Below are 7181 nucleotides of genomic sequence, written 5' to 3'. Positions count from 1 at the left end.
CAGCCCTCCTGGCGTAGTGTCAGGCAGCTGTCGGGCAGGGAGCCTCAGAGCTCATAATGGCTATAGGGAGGGCAGGCCAGCTCTGGAGGAATACAAATGGGAGTTAACAATTAGCCGAGCATTACCGTTCTGGAATGTTTCCAACCAGAAGAGGACTGAGGGAGTAGACGGCAGGTTGGAGGCCAAGGACAAGTCATAAGGGCAAGGCAGGGAATGTGGAGGCATCATCAGGAAGTATTGTGATGGTGGTGATGATGGTGGTGGTGAGGGTGAGGATGGTGGTGGTGATGGTGATGATGGTGGTAATGGTGGTGATGGTGATGATGGTGATGATGGTGGTGATGGTGATGATGGTGGTAATGATGGTGCTGGTGGTAATGGTCATAATGGTGATGATGGTGGTGATGGTGATGATGGTGATGATGGTGGTGACGATGGTGATGGTGAGGATAGTGATGGTGATGATGGTGGTGATGATGGTGATGGTGGTAATGGTGGTGATGATGGTGGTGGTGATGGTGAGGATGGTGGTAATGGTGGTGATGGTGGTAATGGTCGTAATGGTGGTGATGATGGTGGTGGTGAGGGTGAAGATGGTGGTGATGATGGTGGTGATGGTGATGATGGTGGTAATGGTCGTAATGGTGGTGATGATGGTGGTGGTGAGGGTGAAGATGGTGGTGATGATGGTGGTGATGGTGGTGATGGTGGTAATGGTCGTAATGGTGGTGATGATGGTGGTGGTGAGGGTGAAGATGGTGGTGATGATGGTGGTGATGGTGATGATGGTGGTGAGGGTGATGATGGTGGTGATGATGGTGGTGAGGGTGATGATGGTGGTGAGGGTGATGATGGTGGTGATGATGGTGGTGATGGTGGTAATGGTGGTGATGATGGTGGTGAGGGTGATGATGGTGGTGATGATGGTGATGGTGAGGATGGTGATGGTGATGATGGTGGTGATGATGGTGATGGTGGTGATGGTGGTGATGATGGTGATGGTGATGATGGTGGTGATGATGGTGATGGTGAGGATGGTGATGGTGATGGTGGTGGTGAGGGTGAGGATGGTGGTGGTGATGGTGATGGTCATAATGGTGGTGATGGGGGTGGTGATGGTGATGGTGATGATGGTGGCGATGATGGTGATGGTGATGATGGTGGTGAGGGTGAGGATGGTGATGGTGGTGGTGAGGGTGAGGATGGTGGTGGTGATGGTGATGGTGGTAATGGTCATAATGGTGGTGATGGTGGCGATGATGGTGATGGTGATGATGGTGGTGATGATGGTGGTGATGGTGATGGTGATGATGGTGGTGGTGATAATAGTGATAAGGATTGTCTTAGAAAACATTTCCTGAGCACCCACTATATACTAGGCCCTGCTCCTTCTAGGTGTTATCTCTTATAATATTCAATATTTTCTTCTTGAATTCACTGAAAAAACCTGAGTTAGCTGGAAACTGTGCAAGGTCATCATCACTCATCAATGGAAAGAATGACTGATAATTGAGCTGTTCCCAGAAGCTTGCTTTCCACATGCCATCTTGTTTATACCTCGCAACAATCTCATGAGAGAGAGACTTTCATCACCCCAGTTACAGATAAGGAAACTGAGGTCCAGAGACGTTCAGTAACTTGCTCAAATTCACACAACTACTGAGTGACAGAGTTGGGATTTGGAATAAAGCTATTCAACCCCAATGAGTCCTCATTCCCGCTTGGCAAGAACTAGCTGGAGAGCAGTGCCAATCCCTACAGGCAGGACACACGCTGGTCTCCCCCAGCCCACGTCAGCCATTTGCATGCCTGGCCCCACTGGCATGTGGGTTTCTGAGACTGGAAGGAGCGGCGAGCAGCAGGAAACTGGCTGGAGAGTGTGGGAAATGCATACCCTTCAGGATCCAAAGTGTAAAAAGAGGTGCAGGGCAGGAGGCAAGGATCAGGAGTGGGCGCCGGTCTACATGCGTGTCAAGTACTCAGCCAAGGGCTTGCGCTTCATCCTAAAGGCAGCAGGAATCAAAGCCACACACCTCCTGCTGACTCTCTGGGTGACCTTGCACTACTTCCCTAATGTCCCCGTGCCTCAGTCTCCTCACCCATAAGACAAAAGTCATAATAACACTTCCCTTGGCAGGTTGTTAAGGGGATTGAATGAGCTAATGCATTTGGGAGAGTGACTTACAACCACTAAATGCCCACGTGCTTCCTTGTCCCAGCCCCCCTTGCAAATAGGCGGGACCATGACTAGTTCTGGCCGAAGTCCTAGGAGCCAGGAGTGTGACTTCTGAGGTGAAGGACTGAAGAGTGGGGTGCACATGTTACCAGGGGTGGCATGACAGGATGGAATGTGAACTTGAACGATGCCCTGAATACTGTGGAATTTGTAGGAGAAGGAATCATCTTTGGCCATGCTGGGCCACCGGACATGTCAGGTTGGTTTGTTACTGCAGCAAGACCTAGACTATGCTGGCTGATCTGATAGTCCTCAGTTCCAGCTGTCATTATTACTGAAGCATTTTCAGTTGGGAGGGTCCTAAGGGGGACAGTTATCCAGCAGGGCATGCAGTGACTCCACTTGGGTGGCATTGACCTAGGAGGATATCCTGGAGGTGGTACTGGGCCAGCCAGTGAGATCAGGCTGAGAAAGGACCCCCGTGGTGACACCACTCACCGCAGGCCACCAGGGCTGTGCGGCGAGGCCATGTCCCTGGCATTCCTGGGTGCAGCTCCTCAGCATGGCGCACAAAGCTTCTTGCAAGCTCCCTGTGGCACAGAGGTCATGGACACAGTTCTCCACGTGGACCCGAGGCTCCATGTGCTCATTGTAGGCCCTGTGGGGCCTGTCGTGGGTGCCCGGCAGTCTCCAGAAGGTCCGATATAGGGCTGCCTGGTCCGGTGGGCACAGGAAAGGGTGCTAAGCCCGTGGGTGAGCCATGGGCGTCAGAAAAGTATATACCATTGGACCCAGTGAAATCATCCAAGACATCCATGTGAAAATCCCCACTGAGGCCCCAGAGGGCACAGGATTTGTGAAAGGCCATGGAGAGGCCAGAGGTCACCTGGACCATGATGGTTGAAGATGTGCAGAAAGCCCAGAGCATGACCCCAGCCAGAGGCAAGGGCAGGCCGATCTGGGACCTGCTCCCCGGCACAGAGCAAAACAGATGCCCGGGTGTGTCAGGTAGCCCTGCCCAGACACCAGCGCCTGGGGGCCCCTGGCTTCTGCCCCCATGATCCAACCCTTGCTCAAACCCTTCTATGGCTCCCCTGGTACACTCAGATACAATCCAAAGTCCTCACCACGGCCTGAGCAGCCCTTGGAGATTGGCCTCTGTCATCTCTCTGTCCTCATGTTCACCCACCCAGCCCCTCGCTCACTCTGCTCCATCCACACACCAGACCCCGTTCCAACCTCTGGACTTCTACAGTGGCTGTGCCCTCTGCCTGGAAAACTCTTCCCTCACGTGTCTATACCACTCCCTCTCTCACCTCCTTCGGGCCTCTGCCCCAATTCTTCCCCACCTCCCTGCCTCCACTGTCCTCTCTAGCCTCCTTCTCTGCCTTATTTTTCTCCAGAAGGAACCTCTGACATACTCGAGGCTGGCTTGAGTATTGGTTTATGGTCTTTTTCCCCGGGATTTTTGTCTTTTTTTTTTTCACCGAAATAAACAAAGTCCCCGCCCTTGGAGAACCCCTATGCTGTCAGTAGGAAGACAGCCAGGAAACAAAGAAGTGATTAATAGAAAAGATGATTGAGGATACTGAAAAATACTTTGAGGGAAAGAAAATGGGAGATTATAATAGATACTGAGAGGGGGGACCTCCTTTCCTGGGGGTGGTCAGGGAGAGCTTCCCAGAGGAAGTGACATTTGAGCTGACACATGAAGGATGATGAGTCAGGGTCAGCTATGTGAGCATCTCAGGGAAGACGGTTTCAGGCAGAGGAACAGCCAGTGCAAAGGCCCTGGGGTGGGAGCCTGCCTGGGATGTTGCGGGAACCATGGAGAGGTCACTGTGGCTGGAACAGAACGAGGGAGGGGATAAGGAAGAGGATGTGAGGGCAGAGGGGCCAGTTTTGTGGGGTCTCACAGGCCACAGTTTTAGTCTGAGTAAGATGGAGCCGTGGGAGGGCTTTAAAATGGGACCTATGTGACCTGACTTTGGGTTTTTAAAGATTGCACCTTTGCCTGCCCTGGGGTGGCGGGACGCTGCTAGAAAGCTGGTTTGACTTTGCAGTTCTATGGTTTATTTATTTATCAAATCCTTTTATGCCTTAACTAAATGCCTTGTCCTAGGCAATTTGCATCTCTTAGTCCTCACATACAGATAAGCACCTGTGACATATTAAGAAATATATATTTTGTCTCTGCCCTGTTCCTGGCACGCAGCTCCTAAAACCCTTGTCATTCCCTGAGTGATGGGGGTGCTAGGGGTATCTTCTGGTCTGAGGTTTGGTCCCTGACCCCAGCTCCCCGACACAGAGCTCCTAAATCTCTCAGGATTTCCTAGGGGGTAGGAGTGTCTTTTGTTCTAATGAGTCAACGCTTGGTGGGCGCCGGGATGGCTCTGGTCACCAGAAAGACCAAACTATGACCAGAAGCTTGGAACTTTCAGTCCCACCCCCATCGCTGGGGAGAGGAGAGGGGCCGGGACACAAGTTAATGATCGATCATGTCTACATGCGGAAGCCTCCATAAAAATCTCTAAAGTATGGGGTTCACAGAGTCTCCAGGTTGGTGAACATGTCCACATGCCAGGAGGGTGACCCACCCCAAGTCCCCGGGGATGGAAGCTCCTGTGTTCAGGACTCCTCTGGCCCTGGCCCTGTGTACTTCTCCATCGGGCCATTCACCTGTACCCTTTGTGATAGACTTTATAATAACTAGTAAATGTAAGTGTTTCCCTGAGTTCTGTGAGCCATTAGAGCAAATTATCAAACCCGAGGAGGGGGCTGTGGAAACCGCCAATTCGGAGCCAAGTCAGACCGAAGTTGTGGACAACCTACTACTTGCCCTGAAGTTGTGTGTGGAGGGGGAGTCGTGTGGGACAGCCCGTCACCTGTGGGCTCTGGTGCTCTCCAGGTAGATAGTGTCAGAATTAAATCGAATGATAGGATGCCCAGCTGTTGTCCACAGGGAATTGGAGAATTGCTTGGTGTGTTCTGTGTGAGCAGAGAATCATGCCCCGTGGAACTCACAGTACCATCATCCCCCAGGTCCCAGATGGGGACACCAAGGCCACTTGGCCAAGGTCAATAGCTAGCAAATGGCACAGTGGGATTCGAACCCAGGCCTCCAGACCCAGCGCCACCCGCTTCATTTCTTCCCCACACTGCTTGTTAGAGCATTGACCGACACCCTGTGTTGTGTGGGCCTGACGTCCATCCCCCCCACACCACTTGTGGGGCCCAGAACAAGAGCATAAATGGAGGTCCACCCACCATGTCTTCCAGCTGCCAAATTGTTCAAGGAACTGGATTCTAGCCTGATATGACACATAGACCTTTCTAATGCCCTGGAGGCCCGGTGTGAATTTAGAATTGTTGATGCCTCAGAGTTTCTGGACAGGACATGGTGCCCAGGAGAGGCTGCCCAGGCTCACCTCCTGTCTTCTTAGCCCTGCAGGAGGCCTCGCATACTCATACAAGCCCCCTCCACTCCTCAGCCCACCTCGGTCCCCCCATTGCCAGCGATGGGGTTTGGTGTGTTCACATTGGCTGCATGGTCCACTCCCCTGAGGACGGGCCTGGGACAAGGTCACTGAGGGCCCTGGATTGAGCGCAGAGCCTTTTATCCAGGGATTTCGGGTTCCCAGAGCAGGTTCCACGGGCACACCTGTGGGGGGTGGCACCGAGGTGGCCAGACTCCACAGTACAAGACTGGCGTGGGGACCCCCTGCCCAGTTCTAAGTACCTCCCTAGCCAAAGTGAAGGCTCCTGGGCTCCATCAGCCTGTTGTCCTTTATGTTCATTAGTCATCAGGGGTCTCCGAGACTCTGGACTAGAGTGGGGTCTTGCCCACCTGGATCACCCCAAAAAGTCCCGCCAGCAGTGACAGATGCCATCCTGCCATGCTCATGTCCACCTGTGGGCCCGTGTGGCCCCCCAGGGCTCCCGCTACCTGACCTCCACCCAGGCAGCGAAGGGGGTGTGGCGTCCTGGCATCCCCCCCAGCCAGGCCTCTGGGAACTGGCGCTGGGTCCCCCAGAAGTTGTGCATGCAGGGATCTCTGGAGAGCCACCCAGACACTCCCAGACACCCCTGCACGGCCAGCATCTCGGAGCCCGCAGGCATGAGGGTGTCCCTCAAAAGGGATCTCCAGGCCTGCGGCACAAGCCCTTCTGCTCCAGGGGGCACGGCCAGCAGGTGGCACGCAGGGGCCTGCCTCCAAGGCGAAGCCCTTGTAGCAGAAGCAGCCCCCCTGTGCGCTGGCAGGTGCAGGGCGTGAAGAGTTCAGGTTGGCACAGGGGGCAGGGCAGGGGGGCCCACAGAAGCCACAGTAACTATTGGCTGGACATGCCACACTCCCGAAAACCCTCGATTCCTCAGAGGCAATAAAACCTGGGGTGGTTGCAGGTCGGGGGGGAAGGCAGGGATGGGTGCTTCCCCAACCACCATGGTTCCCGGTGAACGCCTTCCCTCCATGTGGTTTATTAACACTGTGCCCACCGTCAACTTAAAACGGTGGCCCATGATGAGCAACTAGGGCAACTCAGGATCAAGTGCAGGGAGATGGAGTCAGAGAGAGGCTGAGAGGAGCCCTGATTCTGCCTTGAGGTTTGTGTCACCATCCCGGGGAGCAGGGCTTGGGGTCTCCCTGGGGACCAGGGGTTCCAGTCAGCTGGGGAAGGCGGCATCCTAGCCGCCCAGGGGATGAGGTCCTCGTCAGAAGGTGAAGGGGCACCCAGGTATCCCAGCCTGGCTCACCACTTGGGCAGGGGAATGCCGTGCGGGGTGTAGAGCTGGACACGGGCCCAGGCCCTGCTGGTGGAGGTCGAAGATGCAGGCTGCGTTTAGGCCATGGGGTTCTTGAGCTAGTAACGCTTGTCAAAGGGCCTGGACCAGTTGGCCAGAAGTCCCCAGAGCTGCTCCACGTGCGGCCTGTCCTGGAGGGGCTCGGGGTCCCCAGTGTCCCACTGGCAGCCGGGGCGGGGGGCGGATTGGGGACTCAGCATGGTGT

Source organism: Mirounga angustirostris, unplaced genomic scaffold (assembly GCF_029215605.1).
Source record: "Mirounga angustirostris isolate CCGP_5_RB_7025 unplaced genomic scaffold, mMirAng1.0.hap1 SCAF_16, whole genome shotgun sequence".
Taxonomy (NCBI): domain Eukaryota; kingdom Metazoa; phylum Chordata; class Mammalia; order Carnivora; family Phocidae; genus Mirounga; species Mirounga angustirostris.
The sequence above is the reverse complement of the archived record's forward strand: the minus strand, read 5'-3'. Positions refer to the sequence as shown.